The sequence below is a fragment of the Vicugna pacos genome, chromosome 15 (genome assembly GCF_048564905.1).
Source record: "Vicugna pacos chromosome 15, VicPac4, whole genome shotgun sequence".
NCBI classification, from domain to species: Eukaryota; Metazoa; Chordata; class Mammalia; order Artiodactyla; family Camelidae; genus Vicugna; species Vicugna pacos.
The window spans coordinates 53,828,449-53,851,727 of NC_133001.1; the positions used below are offsets into that span (position 1 = coordinate 53,828,449).

The 23,279-nt window shown below is 45.0% G+C and overlaps 1 long non-coding RNA gene and 1 other non-coding gene across 7 annotated transcripts in view; one reads left to right on the forward strand and one right to left on the reverse strand.

Moving 5' to 3' along the window:
* Positions 1-23,279, reverse strand: part of LOC140685784 (uncharacterized) — a 185,048-nt gene that overhangs the window by 138,778 nt on the left and 22,991 nt on the right. For all 6 annotated transcript variants that reach the window (XR_012059218.1, XR_012059217.1, XR_012059219.1 and 3 more), the window contains exon 2: positions 1,176-1,454. This is a non-coding gene — a long non-coding RNA (uncharacterized lncRNA). The remainder of the gene's footprint in view (positions 1-1,175; positions 1,455-23,279) is intronic.
* LOC116283539 (U6 spliceosomal RNA) lies at positions 9,836-9,938 on the forward strand. The gene has a single exon (XR_004193172.2). It is a non-coding gene; the product is annotated as a U6 spliceosomal RNA (small nuclear RNA).

Genomic DNA, 23,279 nt, shown 5'->3' on the forward strand with positions numbered 1-23,279 from the left:
TGTTTGTAAAGCTCTTTTCCCCAGAGGAATGGCCTCTTAGCAAGTGTGGCCATTAGTGAGGATGTGATTTGAGCAATACTATTAGGCTTTTTCTTTGCACACCAAACTAAATACATTCTTGTTATTTGGTTTCACATTTCATTCAGTGAACAATGTCAGGAGCTGGAATGAGCCAGAGAACACAGATCATTCTTTGTCCTGATACAACCCACCCAGCAACCTGAGAATATTGCAGCTAAGGAGGACCCTGATACCTGAGCCGAAAGAAAGGGCTACAGCCAAATGAGACCCTGACTGATGGTCCAGTGAGATCAACCAAGACAAATTCTTTTTCTTGGGTTGTGCAATTTTTTTCTTAATGAAACAAGAATGTAGCATTAGCTCTGAAGAAGGATAAGATTATATAGGTGAGTCTTTAGGGAAGTTATATATTTTCTCCAGTCCTCAGTTTTCTCATCTATAAAACAGGGACATTAGTGCACACCAGTAACCACATCACAATCGCGAGGGTTGAAGGAGAGAGTACATGTGAAATGTGTGATAGCACTTCATGAGAGAGATGAGTTCTTATTTGCTTCCTTTAGCTTCCTCTGCTGCCTTTGGAAGAAAAGGAAAGGTCCAAAGAAATGTCAACCAATAGAAAAGGGATTAATGACAAATGAGAAGCCCATGGTCTTGAAAATAGCTCCGGAGTTTTCGGAACAGCAGTAGCACACGTTTCCTATCTGCCATGGCATGAAACCACACGGTTGGGCTTTTGTAAAAGCCTCAAACAGCTTTACCCCCAATATACAGCTCTCATACAGCAAGGGGAAAAAAATAAGGCTTTTTAGAAAGTCAGATTTATCTGTCATCTAAACCTGCAGCCCAGACAACAGGACATGATTTCAGAAAAGAAAAAAACACCAGATTTCTGCTTCAATCTGCTGCTTCCAGCTATCACCTTCCCAGCCAAGGGATAAAAGAGTTTAATCAGAAGAGGCAGCAAATTGCTCAACCCAATTCTGTGCAGCATACACACAGAAATATATACCTTGATTGAATGCACAGAAACTACACTCTACATTCAGAAAATCTAAGTGCTAACCTCTCACAGCACCAAATGCAAACAGATACCAGGGCCAAGAGCTTCAGATCCTTGAAATGGCCAGGTGATCTGGCTTTCACTCTCTCACCTGGGAGGGCTGTATGCATCAACACTTCTGGCACCAAAGGAGAGGAGACCCGGCTCGCTTTGAAGCTGAGTGTGGCACGGTGCTGTCTGGCCCTCCAGACACCAGGTTCCAACAACGACACGCTCCTCTGGAGACACGACAACCAGCCTTCAGTGGTTCTTTCCTCCGACTCTGACCAGAGTTTGAGCAGCAGACTGACTTCCTGCTGGGATTTCATTTTAAATCCTTTTCTGTATATTTAGCCATTTCATTTTTGTTCTATCCTGAAGTTGGACGTCTCTGGGGATTAAAAAAAAAAGATTAAAAACAAACTAGCTTTGATGGTCCATTTTTGTTGGCAACCTGGCTAGATGAGGGTGCCTGGTTGTTTGGTCAAACACTAGTCTAGATGTCACAGTGGAAGTATATTTTAAATATGATTAACATTTAAATCAGTAAACTTTGAGTAAAGCCGATCACTGTTCTTCATGTAGGTGGGCCTCACGCAATCATTTGATGGCTTCAGGCACAAAGATTGAGGTTTCTCAAAGAAGGAATTCTGCCTCCAGACTGCCACATGGGATTTGTCCCCGTTTCCAGCCTTCAAACTCAAGACATCAACTTTTACCTGAATCTCCAGCCTGCTGTGTGCCATACAGATTTGGGACTTGAGAGCCCTCACAATCACATGAACCAACTCCTTAAAAGATCCACAGACAGACACATACATACACACACACACGACATATATGTGCATACAGACAGATACAGAGAGATGGTAGATAGATACACAGAATACACATCCATACATGTAGCTATGCACCTAAATTTGTATCTGTAGATAATAAATCCTATTGGTTCTGTTTCTCTGGAGAAGCCTGACTAACACACCAGCAAACACCCCTCTGTCCTCAAAGAGCAACCAGTCCAATGCGGGCAAAGGACTGGCCAGCAGACACGGAGCGGTCCGCAGGTGCAGGTCTGAGCTGCAGGGGAGCACAGACACACCTGTGCAAGGTGGCCAGCTCATATTTCCTCCAGGAGCTCCATTTCCATGATTACCTCATGTCATTACCTCACGTAAAGGCCCCAGCTAGGTCTGAGGTCTGGCTCATGGGGCTACCAGGTCCCCTGACGCCTCAGTCCATCTCCCCAAGCAGCCAGGAAGTGCTGGTCACTTGCTGCTTCAAGCAAGGATGGGAAGGAGAGGCAGAGAACCTAGCTGGCGGAAGAGAGAGTGGGAACGCCGGACTGCTCGGGGAGAAGATCTGACCCCGTGTGCCCTGCCCTGTGGTGCTGCAGAGCTGCTCTGGGAATCTGGGCCCATCTGAGTGAGGAGAAGGAAATAAATGAGAGTAAATTCAGTGATAGGCTATGCCCCGGAGCAGTGGTTGTCAAACTTGACTTTCTCAAAAGCATCGCTTCTGGGGCTTGGTAAAAAAAAAATGGAGATTCCCAAGCTCCAATTTGGGAAGTTGGTTCAGAAAGTGCAGGATGGGGCTCAGAAAAGGACGTTCAACAACACACCCCAGGTGATTCTAATACAGCTGCCACGTGGCCCACAATCGGAGGCTACCTTCTTGGCAAGGCTGAGAGCTAGTTAACACACTGGTGAGAGGAGAGCTGCTCCCCCTTCGCCCCACTCCAGTGCAGTCAGCTCCGGAGAAGCTGGGGGCTGAGAATCGTCCTGGGCAGACGGGGACAAGGTTACCCCAGCCTCCCATCTCTTTCTGACTCAGCTGGGCAGAAGGAGAAGTCGGCTGGGACAGGGACAGACAACAGTTCTCCCTGTTGCTCTTCTAGGGGTTGTTGGTTTTGCTTGAAATTTGGGGGAAGAAAAACTAATTCTCACTGGTGCCATTAGTCAAAGGTTAATTTGAGATGGAATCAGCAGTGAACTGACATTCATTTTCCCCTCTCAATTAGCAGAATTGGGGTAAAGAAAATGTCATTAGTCACCAGGAGGAGCTGGAGAAGAGGAACTCACCTCCTCCTTCCCCCTCGGTGTTTGAGCACAGGGATCGCAATTAACACCCTCAGTGCTGTAACCTTCTCAGCGCGACACTCCACCGGTTCCTCCTCCTGTTCACGATCAGTGTCTCGCCCCTTCCTTCATTTCCATGTTAATGGGCCATCTCCAAATTGCTTCATTCCCTTCCCTGACCCCCATCCCTGCTGACTCGCTGACAGCCTACAGAGGCTTCTTCTCTGCAAGAAGCATTTCCCAAGCAACTTAATTACTCCCTCTTTTCTCTTTGGTGACCTGACCGGAGGCTGAAACACCACCCCATATTTCTCCATCAGTCATTTTAACTACCCTGCAGTTGCTCTAAGTGTCCTCTGCTCTGTTCATCATGGAAGTACCCAGGGCTTCCTGAAGAGCACATAAACCCAACCACGCTTGGGAATGAAGAATGTTTCAGCATTCCATTTTATGACCTTTATCTAAAATAAGAAAGCTCGAAATTACAAAGGGCACAGCTGGAGGTCAGAAAAAAAAGAGGGAGGGAACTGCTTGATTACGGGATGGTTTTATGCAGTGTAGCTCTGGGAATGATACTGAGGGTGCATGTCTGTCTGTCTGAAGCAGTGGAGATGAGAGGGGCCATGAGGGAATAGGAAACCAGGTCCAAGGCTCCGGCCAAGCGCGGCCCTTGGAAGCAGGGAGTCACCACAGGCATCACTAAAACCCAGCAGCACTGTGTTTGGAAGAGGGGTTTGGGGTTGGAGCCAAACTCAGTGAGTTAATAATATTAGTTATACAACATTCTTCTTCTCAGAAGCCGTTACTCTGTGTCTCCATAGTCATGAGGCATCTGAGAGGCAGTCATTACAGAGATTATGGGGAAATGTGTGCAATGAAGCAGATATTGGACCCAAATATGCAGAGACACGTTCGTCTTTGTTACAGTCCAAAACTAAATACTGCATGTGGTGGGTTGTTGTCTTAACACCCACAAGGAATCCCACCACCAGTTATGCAGATTCTGGTGTGGTTCCCCTCCCACAATGGTTGCAGAGTTGGTCATGTGACTTGTTTTGGCCAATAGGATATCAGCAAATGTGACACAAGCAGAGACTTGACACGCTCATTAGGGCTCACTGTCTTGAACACTGCTGCCCTAATACAAAAGAGCTGGACGGTCCTCCCGGCAAGGCCACATGGAGAACAACTGAGACACCTTGGCTGACAGCCCTCGCTAATGGCCAGAAATGAGGGTGAGGTCAACTTGAGCCATCTCATGCCAGTAGAGTGGCCAAGTGATGAGTGGCCCCAGACCAAACAGCAGCATATGAGCAAAGAAATTATTGTTACTCAGAGCTACTGAGTTTGAAAGGATTTGTTATGCAGCCATAGATAGCTGTTACATTATCCATCTAATTGAAAGAGCCTCCAACAATTTGGAGAAAATCCACTTTGTAAAATCCAGCAGTTATGCATGATTGAAAACTTATCATGAACCAGTAATAAAGAATCTTCATAACCTGGTAGGGTATCTGGCAAACCCTCAGAGCAAGCATAAATGTAATGGTGAAATACTCAAGGCTTCACTACCAAAACAGAAGCACTGCCAGCCATCATTCCTTCCACTCAACACTCTATCAGAAGTCCTAGATAATCTAACAGGAAAAACAGAAGAGAAAAAGAAACCAAAAATATAAGAACTGGAAATGAAGAGAGAACAAAAAAACTGTATCTATTTATAGGCCATGTGATTGTCTGGGGCAGGGTGAAAAATGCCTCCTCTCCCCACCCCTCGCCAAGATGCTCATGATGCTAATCCCCAGAACCTGTGAATGTTGCCTTTTATGACAAAAGGGACTTTGCCAATATGATTAATTTCAAAAATCTGAGATGAGGACATTCTCCTGAATTATCTAGGTGGACGCAACATATTCACAGGGCTCCTTATGGGAGGGAGGCACATATGGAAGTAACAAATCCACAAAAGAGGTCAGAAAAATCTAGCAAAGGATAAACAAGATTTTTACTAAGTATAAAATATTTTTAAAAATGTAAAATAAGATCTTTATAAAGGATCTATCTACCACGCTTCTTATGAAGATCATCATCATAAAGAAAGCATCTGCCCCAAATTAATCCGTACTTCTGATGTATGAATTCCAACAAGGATTTTTGCGTGTGGAACTCGACAGGCAGATCCTGAAATCAGAAAGGAAGAGTGGGCAGGAAAGGGTTAACACAGCAGACCTAGGTTGCTCAAATCCTGCACATTCCAAACAATAGCATATCTTCAGCTTCTGGGAAATACCCTCTGTGTCCTTGGAATAGTCTGCCTGATAAGAGGGCTTTTGTATGCTTGAGGCCATGCGCCATGCTGTACTGCTGTGGCTTGAAAACATTATCTTGACATGTGATTTATGGTGCATGCCTGTGTTTGCTCATAGTGAGAGGAGGGTGGTCACAGAAGGGTCTGAAATCACAGGAGCTGAGGTCAATTATGCAGGTTGCTGCCCGTCTTCATAACCAACGCCCAATAAAAGCCCTGCACTAGATTCAGGGGCGTTTCCCTGGCTGCAACACATCACACACACTGCCCCACATTGTTGCTGGGAGAACTGTGTGTCCCCATGCAACTCTGCTGGGAGGCACACCCGGGAGCTTGCACCTTGTTTCTCCCAGACTTTGCCCCTTTTCCCTCTGCTGATTTTCATCTGTAGCCTTTTGCTGCAATGAACTGTAACTGAGTCCTGCAAGCCCTCCTAGCAAATCATCAAGCCTGGGGGTGGTCTTGGAAACTCCAGACACAAAGAGCAAAGCACTAGGGATAGCCGATTTCATTGTGAAGAAAATCAGTAAGCTGGGAGTAGTGAGTTGCTACCCTTACCAGATTAAGGCTGGTAATAAAACTGTAACAATTAAGTTAGGAGATCCTGGAACAGATGGACAAACGGAATAGAACAGAAATCACAGACACAGGCCTGTTATCTAGAAGACCAAAAGATGAATGCAAATGGCGAGTGGGGAGTGCAGGTAACTACTCAATAAATGGTCATTTTAAAAAGGAGGCCCCTGGCTCACACCATATTTGAAAAATATGGAGACTACATTCTAAATGGGGTGAGGAAGATGATAAACAATGAACATGGTAAGTAAATGTCTAGTACTTTAAAGGTTATCAAGTGCTATGAGGAATTTAAAAAAAAAAAAAACAGCAGAGCAGGACTAGAGATCCAAGAGCTGCATGAATTCATCAGGCATTTACAGCCCTTCCCGGCACTCCCAGGGGCATTCGGAGTCAGCTAAGTATCAGACAGAAACCATCTTCCACTTCCTTCCACTGCCGAGTGCTGCCAGGTCCCTCCTCTTCTCTGAGCTCCACCTGTGTCTCTACCTTTTGAGCCGCAGTCCATCTGGGCTGCCCCCGGGCCCATCGCCACCCAGGGTCACCCACACGTGAGAGAGGCAGTGTGGCTGCCTTGGATCAAGGCCTGACTCCAACATCTTCTGGGAGTTTGAGGCCAGGAATGTAGTCTCCCCTGACAACATGCTAGTTCAGTACATTGTCTCTCTCCTCACGCCTTCATGGCCTATTGCTCTGCAGTGATTATGGTCTACTTGGAAGCAAAGACCTAAACCCCACTGTTGGGGCCCCACACATACCATTCCTCACAACCCAGACCAAGCCCTTATATGGATGGTGAGGGAGCAAACGTTCCTAGAGGCTGGAGAGCTGCCAGGGGCCACTCCATCTCTAGCAAAATACACCCACAGCACCACAACATTCGTCTTCTGAAGGAAAGCCTTGGAGAAAGGGAGGGGAGGATGGAATCCGCGCTGGCCTCTGGGCCTCATTCTCGGGACAAGGGTAAGGACGGGAGGGTGGGGAGAGGACGTTCTAATTCTAGAAAATGTGTTTGAGACCCCTTCCTCCCTGCCCAGCCCTAGGGTCCTCTCTTGAGCCTGGGCTGGTTCTCATGCCCTCAGTTTCTTCTCAGCCTCAGGCCTCAGGAGGCCTCAACCTGCTTCTCTTCACTCTCTGAAACTGGCACCACCCACAGTGTTCCCGGAGCGATGTCTCCTCCCCAGGCCAGCCCTGGTGCCACACCCAGCCCTGCTGGAGGCAGTCTTCCCAGTTACTCTGCTTTCTGCTGCCTCTGAAGATGAGCCTACAGGCTTTTGCACTGGAAGTGCCACAGAGCTGCAGCCAACAAGGGGACGGGATGAGATTCAGACACAGGACTCTGGCAACCTGTGGTTTCCATAGCTGGAGGCCAGGTGTCAAGGCCCAGACTCCCTTCCGATATGGAAGGCCGTGGGGCCTACCCTACAACTCTGCCGCTTTGCTCTTGCTCCTAGCACGGGTGCATCAGCCCTCCCTGCGCCCTCCCAGGGAGGACTGAACACACACCACACGGCAAGGCCAAGTGATGGGGGCCCGGGAGCGCAGAGAGCAGGACAGGCAGGCAGGACTGGGAGTTCTGGTGGCAGAAGGTCGGGTCCAGGACGAGATACTGACGTGCCAGACAACTGACCTCAGCAGAGCCTCAAGCTCATGGGGAAAATTCAGAGACTCATTCATCAAATAGTAAGTAGTTGCAGGGAAAGGCAAGGCTCTGTTTGCAGCCATCTTTCATTCATGCATTCTTGCAGCCAACATTTCCAAGTGCTCCTCCAGGCCAGGGTGGGTCTGAGGACCCAGGGAGCGTTTGGATTCAGTCCTCGTCTTCCAGGGGTCTCATTCCCAAAGGGAGACAACTTACTAGAAAACAAAAGTGTAAAGTAAAAACTCAAAAGGTCCCCCCCTTACTTATGCCATCCCTCACTGTGAAAAATGCACAGATGTACATTTATTCTGAATTTTTTCTGTGATTATACCAAAAACCGGGACAGAAAACTGTAGAAGCACACTTGGCAGGCCAGGCAGCCGCATGTCTGGAATAACGTACAGACAGCACTTCCAGGTGAGCAGTGAGGGGTTGGCGAGAGCTTGTGAGCCTTGAGGATGCAGCAGAGGCAGGCTCCGTGCTGCAGTGACATGCGCTCCAAGCAGGTGGGCGGGAAGGCTGCAGCAGGGCTGGGTCACCGAGCCAACCCATGGAGTTTCCTCTGTGCCCACCCCACAGGCCTGGAAAGTGCCCTACACCAATGGGACTCGGTCTGCAGGTGAGCCAAGGGCCCTAGGTGCCATAGGACAGGACAGGGTATGGGAGCCCCGCAAAACATCATTCCCATACTGTGTTTCGAATCCCAGGGCTGCCCTGGGAGGAAGGCAGTCCTCACTACAGAGCAGTGGGAAAGACATAGAGCAGAAGCAGAGGGACCCAGGTCTCATGATGAGTTGGGCAGAGATGGACAGGAGTACTGCGCAAGGCTCTTTCCTCCAGGGACCGACAAGATTTCACACTGCATCCCACATGTGTCTCCCACCGACTTCATGGGGGCCTGCTGCAGAGGGAGACTGGAGGACTGCCTCAGAGAAGGCAGCCCCACAGAGCCTGACTGAGCCCACGTAGGCGTGGGACGGCTCCTGGGGATGGCTCGGACATCCTTCCCAGGCAAAGGAGATGGAAACCAGCTGGGACCAATGAGGAGCAGCAGCCTGGGGAACCAGCTCCGCCTCCGGATTCCATCCTGGTTTACTCAGCACTCTGAGCTGGGTGGTCCTGAGTCCTGACCCCTCTACCGCAGTTCCCTCTTCAATAAAATGGAGATAATAAGACCCTTCTCCTGGGATTCTGTAAGAATGAAGTGAAGGCTTGTATATAAAACGCATAGCACAGGGCTGCCACCTAATCCTAACAGTAAGGGTATTATTTAAGAGCACTGTGCACTGGGCATTGCTTTAAGCATTTTGGTTGTCACCTTATTTAATCTTCCTAACAGCTCTATGAGGTGGAGATTATCATCTCCATGTTATATATTTGGAATAAAGCACAGAGAGGATAAGTATGTCCTCTTTGTCGCCCAAGATCACAAAACTAGAAAGGAGGTGAAGCTGGAATTTGAACCCAAGCCATCTGAGTCCAGTACCTTTGGTCTCAATCACTGGTGCACACAGCTCATTATGTAGCAGAAATGGTGGTGGTCCTGCCATTGTGCCAACCTTCTAAGTTCACTGTGAGGATTAGAAATAAAACAGAAAGTTCCTAGAAAAGTTTATGGGTATTCAAAAACCAGCAATTAATTAGTATAACTATCACAAATATTTAGCATTACTATTCTAAGGCCAGTGGAAGGTACTTATATGACCCCCTTATAAAGTTCCTGTATCAGTCAGTTATCCATTGCCACAATAATGCTGTATAACAAATACCCACAAAACCTCAGTGGCACACAGCAACAAATTTGTGCATGGTCTGTGGGGTTTGGGGATGTGGCCTATGCTCAGCTATGTGGTCTCACGCACACATCCCAGATTGGCCAGCTGTCAGCTGATCCTGGGTGGCCTCAGAAGCTCCAGGAAACTCTGCTCTGTTTGGCTTGTCTCTCAGCCCTAAGCAGACTAGCCCAAGCATGTTCTCATGGTGATGACAGGAAGGCACAGTAAGCTCCTCTGAATAAGGGTTTTTGAAGCCTCAGTGTGCATCCCATTTGCTAAATACCTAGGGGCCAAAGCACGTCACACGGCCAAGCCAAAAGCCAAGTGGGAGGGCCCTCTACAGCTACAGAGAAAAGTTGCTGAGAACAGGTAAAAAAAAAAAATCTATCACAGGCCTTACTTCGGCAGCACATATACTACAACTGGAACGATAAAGAGAAAATTAGTATGACCCCTGGGCGGGGATGACATGCAAATCTGTGAAGCATTCCATGTTTTCATCAACATACAGAAATCTGTTGCATTTTTATACCCTAACAATTTCTCAGAAAGAGAAACTTAGAAAACAATACCCTTTACGAGTGCATTGAAAAGAATACAATACCTAGGAATAAATCCAACCAAGACAGTAAGAGGTACTGAGAACATACCTGTGAACAGGACAAACAAGGTCTCTGCTCTAATGGAGCTAATGTTCCAGTGGAGGACAAACACACACACACACACACACACAAATACATGATATAATTTCAGATAATGAAAAATTCTATGGAAAAAAATTAACCTGGATTACTTAGTAGAGAGAGGCTGAGACTGGTTTAGAGGTCAGTGACCTTTGAGATTTTTGTCTATATCCTCAGCCCAAAGCCCAATGGCTAACTTGAAATAGGCTTCAATATACATTGAAAGGAGGATGAATGGATGTATGGACAGGTGGACAGATGGACAGACAGGTGGATGGATGGATGGACACACACTGGGACCTACCTGGCACTTCCTGACATGACCTCTTCACTCTCTTCACTCTATCTGGTCCACTGGGGCCAAGAAAGAACCCAGAGAGAAGACCCAGCTCCCCCTCCACATCCAGAGAGCCAGCCCTGAAACCTCAACTAAGTGTCTTCTCCACAGTCCCTGTGGCTGGGGCATCTCAGCTCTCCACGGCTAGCAAAGGGGTTGCCTTCCTTCTGAATTCCCTGCTCAGTGCTGGAACCAAGTCCACAGAGCTGATGCTGCCCACTGTCCTTTTGGAGAAATTCAGACCCATTCCTTTTGAGTTACATCTTGGTGTTAGGGTGTGGAAGGGGTGTGAAGAAACATGGCAGGTTGCTAGCTCTGATCCCACCCCTCCCAAATTTCCCAGAGCAAGATCAGTAGTTCAATGTCCTAATATTTGGGCTTCTCACCAAAATGTACTGAGTGACTAGGTGCTTCCTATGCATTTGCTCATCCCAATATCTCACTGAATTATAGGGGGAGAGGGTGGGAAGGGCTATTATTGGGAGTTCGAGATTTGCAGATACTAACTACTATATACAAAATAGATAAACAACAAGTTTCTACTGTAGAGCACAGGGAACTATATTCAATACCTTGTAGTAATCTATAATGAAAGGGAGTATTTGTACATACATGTATGATTGAAACATTATGCTGTACACTAGAAATTGAGACAACACTGTAAACTGACTACACTTCAATAAACAATAAATAAATAAATAAATAACTCACTGAAGTTGGTCATCTTGCCCCACTCAACTGAGAAGACTGATTTCCCTGGGCTGCCGTTACAGAATGACAAGGCTGCCACTCAGAGCCAGTTTTTCTGAAGCAACATGGTAGAATGGAAGTCAGACAGTCCTTCCTAATTCACGTGACGTGGATTTAAATCGACCTTCAACCACTTCTTAACCCTGTAACTAGGACAGGCTGGGGCAGAACTGAATGTGACCTAGAAACTAGCCAACTCAATGAAGTCAAAAGTGTCTACAAACCTGTTCTAGCCCAGGGCATCTGCTGGAAGCTCCTTTGTTGGTGGCTTACATTTTTATTTTTTTAAATACTTACAGAAGTGACTGACAAAGTATATTTAAAACCTGAATAAAGTAATAAAAATAACCAGTCTTCCTAACTGTGTAAGCCTACAAACAAAAAATCATCTAAAATGACACCTTCTCCCTTGTAGGATGTGGCGGCCCATCAGACAAAGGTTTCCGACGTGCACTCTGCCAGGGACGAGGGGCCTGCGCTTCCCGGGGATCCTCTTCACCCGAGCCTCTCTTAGACTGGAGGCGGTGAAATTCGAGCCAGACGTGAAGCTGGAGGAAGTGGGCCGGAGGAGGGGTCTTTGAGCAGTTCTCTGGGGCAATCCATACTATGGAAAGTTATTTTTAATTTGTTCCATATGAATCGTGAAAAACATGAAACATTCAGGCAGTTTATCATAATTCTCGATGAGATAAATACTGTGCTCACGCAATAAAAAAAAATGGAAAATATGTTTTAGTCCAAAAACTTCATTTTTAAAAAGTTAACATAAGGAAATGATTTCCTAAAGAGACTTTCAGTCTGAGACAAAAGATGGACTTAGCCATCTTAAGGATACAGGTCAGATTTATCATTCTGATTATGTCCCTTGACTAGGACAGACTTAAGCCATGAGTTTTCCAAGCAGCAAGATTAAAATTTTGCAGGACCCAAGCATGTGCTCGACAGTGCTGTGCACCGTAAACCCTGCTCAATCCTGATCCTGCAGTCCCACCTCCCCTGCTTCAAAATTACTAGCTATGTAACCCTGGGTAAGTCACTGAGTGTGTCTAAACTTCAGTTTTCCTATTACCATAGTAACTACCTCCCATGGTAGGTGAGAGGATAGAATGAAATCATAGAGCTTTGTTTGTTAAGCCATCTAACTTATTTATAGATGTGAGCTACTACTGGTTTTGTGGACTGAAAAGCAGACACAAAATATTTCCAGGACCTATCAGGAGTTCAGCAATGTGCTAAACACAAACAAAGAAATTCAAGAAAAGCAGAAGATGTGGTCCCTGAGTCCAAGGAGCTTATGAGCAAGTTTTCAGACATAAAGAGGAAACAAAGACAGACTCATGTAAAATGATAAATAAGCAAATTAGTATTTTTATGAAACAAAAATTAGTATTTTAAGATACAAGTGACTAGAAGATTCTGGTGAAGAGTTAGGTGTATGTGTGTGGCTACAGGAAAACATAGAGGGAGGGAAGGCAGGTGCCCCATGAGATGTGAGCGAGACTCAGAAGACTCACATCTTAGACATTAACTTGGCAAAGACAAAGAGATCTAATTTTCAGTCTGGTCCTAGTCATCCTCCAGTCACTGCACAGCTCCCAGATGTGGTCATGGCCCAGCCAGGCTTAGAAGTCAGAAAGAAGACTTGGAGAAAGCATGGTCTCCACGCTGCCCAGACCAGAGTCACCTCTCTGGAGCTCATCACCAGGCTCCTCATCTGCAAAACAGTCCATCAGTGGTCCCATCCCACCTCTACTGGGAGGAACTTGGAGAGAGGTCCTGCAGACAGACTGGAAACAGGACTAAAGACCATGTCCGGAGAGACAGCTGGCCTGACGGGAGAATCAGACAAAGCCGGGGTTAGTGGGGTAGGGTGAGGGAGAGGAAAACGTACTGAGAGCCTGCTCGGTGCCAGGTACTCTGTTATGTGCCTTGTCCCACATTTTCCCACTTAATTCTCTCAACGGGAGTTGAAATCAATATTCCTATTTTACAAATAAGGAAATTGAACTTCATAGCAGTTGAGAGACTAGCCTAAAATCTGTACAAGGAAAGATTTGAACCCAAATCCTTCAGACACCAAAGCCCACAATCTTTACAGCTCCCAGTGTAGGGGGACAAGACCCTGAGCTGGGCAAATGTGTAAGGGCTCTGTCTTTTCGAGACAGCAAGAGCAAGAGACTTGGGTTGGAGGCCTTCCCTTGAGGGCTCAGAGAGGAGGAGCCAGAGGACTGCAGCTTAAGAGTGGCTAACATCTCCCCCAAGACAGAGAGGAGCATCCCAGGGGCCCAGCCCAGGTGGCCTCAGCAGGAAGGACTGGAACTGGGATACACTCCTTCTGGGAATGAAGATGGAGCACCTGACAGGGTGCTCCGTGGAGGGCACGTCTGGCCCTGCCCTAGCAGCCAGGAAAAGTGAGACTGAGGGGCTGGTCTCAGGGGCCACCCAGGGAAAGCAGGGCCAGGAGTCTGGACCCAAAATTTAGGAAGGACATTACTTGTGAAGGTGCTCAGCCTGATCGTAAGTGGGAAGAGAATAGAAGTTACATATTTGAAAACTGAGGCTTTTAAAAGAGTGAAGCAGCTTGAGGCTTGATCTCTAAATTTGCTCATCCTCCTTTCTAATTAGACCCTGCATCACAGTACCAAGTGATACCTGGGATTCCTAAGTCTGTCCCCTTCTGCCTCCCCAAGGTCAAGTCCCAGCCACTTCCCCATCTCCTTCACTGTTTCAATCTTACCCACATCCCTAACACTTGCCATCCTGCCCCTCCCATCTCTGCAACTTCCATTTCCTCCTGCAGGTCTGACTCAGTGGCCTTTCCTCCAGCCAGCATGTTCAGACCATCAATAAACTCCCCAGTCTCGGGACACTGGAGGCATCGTTTATGGGTGATTTTTCCCCCTAAACTTCTGATCACTTCTCCTCTGCCTCCTTCACTGTGGAGTAGAGTGGGAGAGAAACATGGACTCAGAGGTTCTGGGCTCATCCCCAGTCGGCCACTTCCAAGTCTCACTGAAATTTTTCCCCTAAAGCTTTCTGATTCTGTCTATTCCCTGCCTGAACTTTCTGCATTTCCCCATAAACTACCACCCTGTTGGAAATAACATCATCATGCAAGCTATCCACCAGACACGAAGGAGAGGCTCAAGTATTTTGTGGATTCATCACAACCTGCTTACAGGGGAAAACAAAAATCAGGTCATCTTGCTTTCTGAAAAATGATCCGAATGCAAAATTCAGATGCCACAGAATCACACTGTTTATTCAGATAGATGCCAAGCAAAAAGCTTAACCCTTCCTAATACAGAATAAATTTCCCTCAGCTAGAAAACTAGTCTCTTCTCAAGGATCTGGAATATTTACCATGCTTTACAAAGGCTAAAGTAACATCTCTGAATAGGAGATGGCTGAAGAGGCACGAAAGCTCTACATTTTGAATGTGGTTTTACCCAAGAGAGTGAAGTCCAGAATAGAGAAGACTTTCTCTTCCAGAGTGTTAGGGATTTTATGAGATTCAGCCTCCAGTTCTGGCCACTCTACACTTTAAAAATACCCTCTCTTTCTTCTCAAGTCCTTCTAAGTAAAGTAAAATGTAAAATAAAAAAAAAAACCTTAGCCAAGAACATTATTTGAACTTAGAATTTATGATAGCTAGAGTATAAACAGTTAAGAACAGAGATGTGAGAGAGAGAGAGAAAGGAAACAGGATGGTGTCTTATGTTGAAATTAAAGGACGAACTAAACCATCATACACAGAAAAACTAAGTCCAAATTAACAAAGAGAGAATTAAGTTCTAATGAAAACCCATTCAGTGACTATTACCTCTAATAGTACAGTTTTCATGCAATAAGAGGTATGAGAGTATCATCCAAAATTTGAAGAGCTCAAATCATTTCCTTGGCTTCTGTTTCATCATTTCTAAGATAAGGTTGATAATTACATCACAGAGTTGCTGAAAGAATGAAGTGATGTCATGTACAAGCAGGGTCTGCCTTAGTCCTTGGCACCTGGTAAGCATTTCATCATTTTTAATGTTCTTCAAAGTCGAGTCCAATAGGTCCTTTAGAACTCTCATCCTTATGATTGGAGGAATGGAGCTATTTATTGAGGACGCATTGGACATTCATCACTCTACAAGGCACTTTTAAAGTGGCATATGTGGGTGCGATCCACGTGATATTTGGCATGAAATGGTTAAAGAACACTGCCCCTCCTAACCTCCAATCATTGCAGGATTTATTTTTATTTTTCATAGTGTGATGCAGAAAACATCATGGTGTCTACCTTTCTACCTGACAGGAAACCCTGTTTTCAGCTCAGATACCAATAAGGAAGCAAGTCTTGCTACCAAAAGGCATTCACAACACTCGTCCTCTCTCCACAGAGCAGTGGAACTCCACACTGAAAGAGAGTGGGGAGCTAAGAACAGGAAGGGAAGTCATGCCCGCATTCACAAGAAAAGCAGGCAGCCAGCATTTCTGGCAGTGTTGAAGGAAGCCCCCGCTCCTCGGAAATATGGGAAAAGTGACTGCACTACAGGAAAATGGAGCCAGTGCCCACAAAGACAGGACAGAGATGGATTCCTATACAGCAGGATGCCTGCCAAGCCACGGTAGCAGGTGGGCATTCACAGATGATGGACAGAGGGGGTTGGTACTCCCATACCAGGTCATACTGGTCACCAGTAACTCCTGATAAGCAGGCTCTCGATCCTGGGTGCACTGTGAAACAGGCTCGGCTGCACCTAGCCCTAAGTACTTAGCCTTTCTGGAGGTGGGGTCCTGCATGTCACAAATACTAAACGTCATTATCCGGCCTTCTGACCACCAGCTCCAATTCTTCCATATCTTTTTTGCCTTCGTTCTCCTTACATCTATTTTGACCCTGAAGAGACCTCCAGGTCCTGGATGCCTCCATTTTCCCAACCTTCCTGGTCTCTCCACCCTTCTATCCCAGTGTGAAGTCTGTGGTCTTCAGAGAACCAACAGAATAAAGATATAGATGCTATAGATAGACAGAGACAGAGCTAGACTGAGACAGAGACAAAGAGACTGAGACAGAGATAGGGAGAGATTTATTATAAAGGATTAGCTCACAGGACTATGGAAGCCAAGTCCCAAGGTCAGCAGTGGACCAGCTGGACCAGGAGAACCAGTGGTGAGGTTCTAGTCTAAGGCAGAAGACTCATGTCTCAGCTCTAGCAGCCAAGCAGGCGTAGTTCCCCCTTAATCAGTCTTTTTGTTCTAGAATGGTCCTCAACTGATTGGATGAGGCCCACTGACACCAGGGAAGACACTCCACTTTTCTCAGTCCACCAATTCAAATGTTAACCTCATCCAGAAACATCTTCATGGACACACCCCAAATAATGTTCAACCAAATGTCTGGGCACCCCAGGGCAGCCCAGCCAAGTTGACACAGAAAATAAACCATCACAGGTGACTCATCAGGACTACAGTGACAGCTTCTGCCCAGTAAGCTCTACCCACTCCGGCATGTCTACAACCAAGTGGCTCAGTGTTCTAGAGGAAAAGTGCATACCCTGCATTTGGAGCAACTACAAAGTCATCTCTCCAATATCAGATGGATACTCCTTTCAACTCCTTTACTTATCCTGACTCACTTCCACCCCAAGTCCCTTCAACAATTATTCTACTCATTTACCACTACCTTCAAGCCCTCTAAGCCCCTCGCATGGCCCTACAACCTCATGCCCCGCTAACTATAAATCCAAACACCCCTACTCCCATCACATTTTTTCCCAGTTTTCCAAACTTGTCTCCATCTGCACTTGATGTCCACTATTATCATTTCCTCTACTCCATCTTAATATCATCTCTCTATCTCTCCCCTATTCCCCTCTCTTTCCTGCCTCCTTTCTCTTGAACTTTAAATATGCAATTCTCTCCCACCCTGTAACTGACAGAACAATGCTCCCACCCAAATCTGTCTAATTCCCAGAATCTATGAATACATTACCTTTTATAGCCAAAGGAACTTTGCACATTGATTACACTAAGGACCTGGAAATGTAGAGATTTTCCTGGGTTGTCCACACAATGTCATCATAGGGGTCCTAACAAGAGGCAGGCAGGAGGGTCAGAGGCAGAGAAGATGTGACCACAGCAGCAGAGGTCAGAGTGATGCAAAGAGGGGACCTTGAGCTAAGAAATGCAGACAGCACTCAGAAGCTGCAAAAGGCAAGGAAAGATTCTTTCCAGAGAGATTCCAGAAGGAAATGCAACCCTGCAGATGCCTTCATTCTAGGACTTCTCACCTCTGTGACTGTAAGATATTAAATCTGTGCTGTTTTAAGCAACAAAGCTTGAGGTGACTTGTTACAGCAGCTGTAGGAGACTAATATGCATCTTCAAGATAATCTCCCTTAATTCAAGTCCCTCTTTAGCCCACCACCCACAACTCTCCTTTCTTTCTTATACAAACTTCTAAAATTGTCTAATCTATTTTATACATCCTCACCTTCCATTTACTCTTCAACCTACTGCTTCCTGTTCCATCCCTATTGGTGTGGATTTTATCACTTACTAGTGAGAATAACTTACTGTCAAATGCAATGGAAACCATCCAGTCATATCTTATTATGGAGTCTCAATGAGTTTATTGAAAGCAGAGGGGAGAGGAGGGGAGGGGTTTGACGGCTACCCAAATACTCACATTCTGAAATCTGTAACTGCAGACCAGATCTCTCCCCATGGCTCCAAACCATTGTGTCTGCTGCTAGCAGCACATCTGCACATAGACCCCCATCAGGAGCCTCAAACTCAAGCTGTTCAGAAGAAAACTCATTTCCACTGCCATGCCCATCCCCTGCCCCTCCAAAAAAAATAAAAGCCATTTACTAATGTATCTCAGTTTGAATTACAACCATAGAACAAGTCACCAATTATAAACCCAGGATTCATCTTTGATTTCTTGCCCTTCCTTCAGTCACCTGTATCCCATCAATCTTGCCAGTCTCACACCCTAACTATCTCCTGAATCCATACATTTCTTCTTCATTCCCTATGGTTGCGATTTCATTTGAGATCACCATTATTTCTTGCCTGGAATTACCTCTTAATTTATCTACCTGCTTCCAAGTGTATTGATCTGCTATCCTCACCACAACCAGAGTAATTCATCTAAAATGCAAATCTGATTATTTACTCTGTGCTGACAACCTTTCAGTGGCTTCCTGGATGAGACAGAGCAAGTTGCATGGCTTACAAGACCCTCAGTAACCTCATGCCTATCTACCTCTCCCGTCCCATTTAACTTCACACACTGTCTCAAGCGTCATGCACCAGCAAGAAGGCAGCCACCAAGCTATCCCTGGTTCCGTGGCTCTTGCTCTTGCTCGTTCGTATCCTTCCAATCCCCTTCCTGCAGTTACTTAATCTTCAAGACTCAATTCAAGCATCACCTCCAAAGGAAAATTTTTCTAGACTCTCCCACGCTGAGTTAGGTTCCCCTCCTCCAGGCTCCCAGAATGTGCTTTCCAGCACTTGGCACAGTGCCCAGGGCACAGTGGGCAGTTCCGCCGATGTGTGTTGAGTGAATGAATGAATACCTAAACAGTCCATGATAGTTAAAGGGTGTGCTGAGAGGGGTGAGAAAAAGAGGGCAGCACAGTAGAGGGCATCTCACCCCCCTGGAGAGTCAAGGAAGGCTCTGAGAAGGAAGCAGCAGATCAGAGCTGGGAAGATGACCAGAGGAGGAGAGGAACTGTGTGCTAGGCAGGTAAGTCAGCTTCATATGCACATCACCTACACAGTCGCACGGGGACCCTGCTTGCTCTCACATTCTGCTGCCACCATTTTGAAATTCTTCATTTTCGAACATGGAGACCGGCATTTTCATTTGGCACTGGACCTACAACTTAGGGACCTGATCCCGCAGATAAGAATAGCCTGTCCAAAGGCATAGGAACAGGAGAGCATGTGAAAGGGCTCATCAGGACCCCCAAAGGCAGCTCCAGTCTGGCTGGGCTCCTCCAAGCCAGACAGACACTCAGCCACAGTAAGAATGAGTCTGTTCTCCCCCTACCTTGCATCTTGGTCTACAGTTTAGGAGGGAAACACCAAATCCACATTTCCAGGCCTTTTACTGCTCAAGACATACGTGTGCATATCATGGGGCAAATCAATTCCGTATGTTTCAGATTCGTTTACACTTTGTTCATCAGAATGGCCTCCGACTCCCTCCCCATCACTGTGATTTCATATCCAAGAAGCCATTGAAGCTCTCTTGGAGTTCTGGGGTTTAAACATAAAGGGAGAGGATTTGAAAAAGCTCAATTTGACTAAAGAAAACTGGATTTAGACCTCAAGAGGTTCAATTATCTCTGCTGTCCTATATCCCCCATGTTAACTCAGCTTAATTCAGTCCCCTGAGTCACAGCAATACCCCTGTGGCAGGCACAGCCCCTAAAGAGGGACATTTCCTCCCAAGGAGGAGCCAGTGCCACGACTGTGCATCAGGAACTGAAGACTTGGAGAAAATCATATCGACAGTTGCGTGAAAAAAAATAAGCCTCTTGCTCTTACCGCTGCATTAACAATCACAAATCTTTAGGACTGAAAGGGATAACTGAGATCATCTACAATAATAACTACCATCTGCAAAGTGCTTTCCACTTGATAAATCACTTTCACACTCATTTTCATATGTAATCCCTGCAGCTATTTTGTAAGAGGGGTACAGCGGTTATCATCACTTTTAATTCAATAGCTAGGAAAATGAGGCTCAGAAAGGTTATGCAGATCTCCCAAACTCACACAGCAAATAGCAGCAGTGCCGGGATCCAGACTCATACTCCTGATACTCCCCCTGGGGGCTTGTCACCAACCCACTCACCATTTCTTGGGACAAAACAAGGCCAATCATGTCCAAGCCCTCCCATGTCTTGCCAGTGTCTGTCTCATTCAGGGAGGCGGTGACAGAGCCAAAACGCCCACCTCCCTGCCTGGCACTCTTTCTACTTCTCTCAGCTTTATTGGAACAAGTCAGGGAGGACTTCTGCTTGCAAAGAAATGGCTTTACTGTTTCTGACACTGCAACTTCCACCCCCTTGAAACAGCCAGAGTACCTCACTTTAACATGTTGTCTTTCCAATTCTTACAACAGCCTGGTAAAGTCAATATTCTGTAATCTATCTTCCTCAAAGAGGAAACTGAGGGTCAGAGAGCATAAACAGTATCCCTTATGACATAAATGGTAAATAGATAACAATGTCAGGCCTTAACACCAAGTTTTCTGACACTACGCCTAAAGATCTTCCCACTAAGCCACATGAATGGCACTTGGCTCCCATCCCACAAGGACAACCAGTGGCAGAAAATGGAGCCAATGGAGGGAATGAGGGACGAAGGAGAGACATCTCTGAAGATCTGCAAATGGGACAGATTATTATATGACTTGCCTGTTTGGCCAGGATTATTAAAAACTACAGGAAAATCTCATGCATGAGGAGGAAGACAGACTCAGAGGAGGGACAGGGCTGTCTTAGAGCAAAATCTGAGGAGTACATAAGTATATTCATGCAAAGGACATGCATTCTACCTCTTTCAAGTATATGCAAATGAAGCTATAAATTAGTATTAATCAGCACCCGTGAGGTGAATTAATTAACAAGTTATAATTCACAAGAGGCCTACATGACTTGATAATGTACCACAAAGCTTATGAATATGAGAATTAATTACTTGGCCCAGATGTTGAGGGATGCTTAATTTCTTGAACTCCTGGTTTCAAGGACCCAATGATTTTATTCAGCACTGAACTGTTAAATTGAAGCTAACATTACTATGTTTACTAAATTATTATTTGAACAAACAGTCATCACTGATTAATGAGTTAATACTCAGTGCCTTGCTGTGCTAGGCATTTTATACACATCATTTCATTTAACCCTCACAACTACTACATGAGATGGACATAATTCTCATCATTTGCGCTAAAAAAAAAAAAAAGCTCCGTGATCTAATAAGCCAAAGTCACACAGATTAAATAAAGAACTGCGTACACGGAAGTGTCTGCCCAATTCCGCCCTTGGCCATGGCCTTTATTTCAAATGAACCCCTTCACAATTCTGGCTGACTAAACTTCAGATGACCTAGAATTTATTCCAATGACTTAGCTTGTTCTTCAATCGAAGCTTGGGAGTAGATTTGAATCTCAAATCTGCAGGCACATCAGTCCATTCGTTTCCAGGCTGTGTGTTCATTCCTAACTTGTTTCTCCGTTCCACTTTAACCAAAACCAAAATCAAATGTTTCTGCCTGGTAGGTAACACAAACACAGAGCCAAATTCTAGTCATCACTGTGAGGACTCGGGAGCCTAAGGAGCATAAACAAGCCACAGCCCCAAATCCCTAAACCCCTCTGTACGCAGCTGCAGGAAAATGGAAGCAGTGGAGAAGCTACAATTTTTTTACAATATGGATTCCATGTGGTTTTGAGTTTTTAACATGTTTTGAATTTTAACAGCATGTTTTCATTTTCTGCCATAAATATATTTTTCTTTTGTAATAGGAAAATGCATGTTAATTATTGAAATTACAAACAACAGTTTGGCTGGGTGTAGAATTTTTGAATCACGATCCTCCCAAACTTTACAGATGCTGTTCCTTCGACTGCCTTTCTCCAGTGCTGTGGACAGAAGTCTGAGGACTTCTTGTTTGTTTTTCCACTGTACTTGTTTTTTTTTTTTCTATCTGAAGTTTTTTAGGATTCTTTTGTTGCCAGTGGAATTCAATATTTTCACCAGGATATGTCAAAATGCTCATCAGATTTAATTGAATCTTCTGGATAAGATCCACCTGACAGGTTCAGAACTTACTTTAGTTTCAGACATATTTTGTTCTGTGTTATCCTGCATATTGTTTCTGATTTGTTCTTTTGGCCTGGTAGTTATTCTTCTTTCTAGTCCATGTTTACATCATCTTTTCTCTGATCTTTTAGCTCTGTCATTTTTTTTGTCCTCATCCAAGTTTCACTCATGATTTGATGCTCTATCGTGATTTTTGTACGACTCTGAATTTCTCCTCTGCTATTATTTGTCCTCTCATTTTATCTTCTGGAGGCTGCTTCATTCAATAATGGTAATGCCATTTCAATCAAAATATCATGGAATATAACGGGAGACTCAATGCCCTAAAGTTTATCTATAGGAATAAATCTATAAAACTAAATGGGACATTATGAGGGAGGAAATGGGGAACAGTGGAAATAAAAGGAGGGAATCCATGCAATAATAGATAGTAAAATGAAAGTTAAAACTAAAATGATAAAAACACAATCGTAGCCTCTCGCCAACAGAGGCAGGCAAATCAATGGAACGGTATAATTTTGTTTTTTCTTCAGGTGGTGTTTCAACTGGTAGGAAAAAGGATTCTGCTTGGAAATGGCGGTGAAACTCCTAACTAAGCACTTAGGGAAAAAATACCATGCTAGAGCCCTGACTTCTATTTCATAACCTAAGTTCTAGATGAATTAAAGGTTTCATTTTTAAAGTTAATAAAAATACTTAGATGAAATTGATCAACATTTACATAATCTTTATATATAAAAATTTTGAAGTATTTCACCAAAGATAAAAGCCATAAAGCAAAATCTGCCAAATTTAACTACAAAAATCAATTGGAAAAATAAACACTGAAGGCAATAGTAAAAAATACAAATGGGAGGGGTCTTTTTTAAAGGAAAGAAGTAAAGGAAGGAAGGAAGAAAAAGAAATATGTATGACCCCAAACTTAAGAGAAACAGTTAACCTCACCATAATCAAAGTATTATAAATTGAAGGTAACTCGTAACACATTCTCAACTTTCATCTCTTGCTTTAGAGTCTCAATTTTTATGCATTTATGAGATGTAAAAGAGAAATCTGATTGGAGAGCCTTGTAAGAACTAAAATTGGCAGAACTTGCTGGAAACTGGTTAGAGAGAAGACCAACATGAAGTAGAATAACGTAACTGTGCCCGAAATAAAAAATACAACAGCTAGGACTAGGCTCAGAGGACAGAAAACTCATCATGGCTGATGTCATCCAAGAAGACATTCAGGAAAAC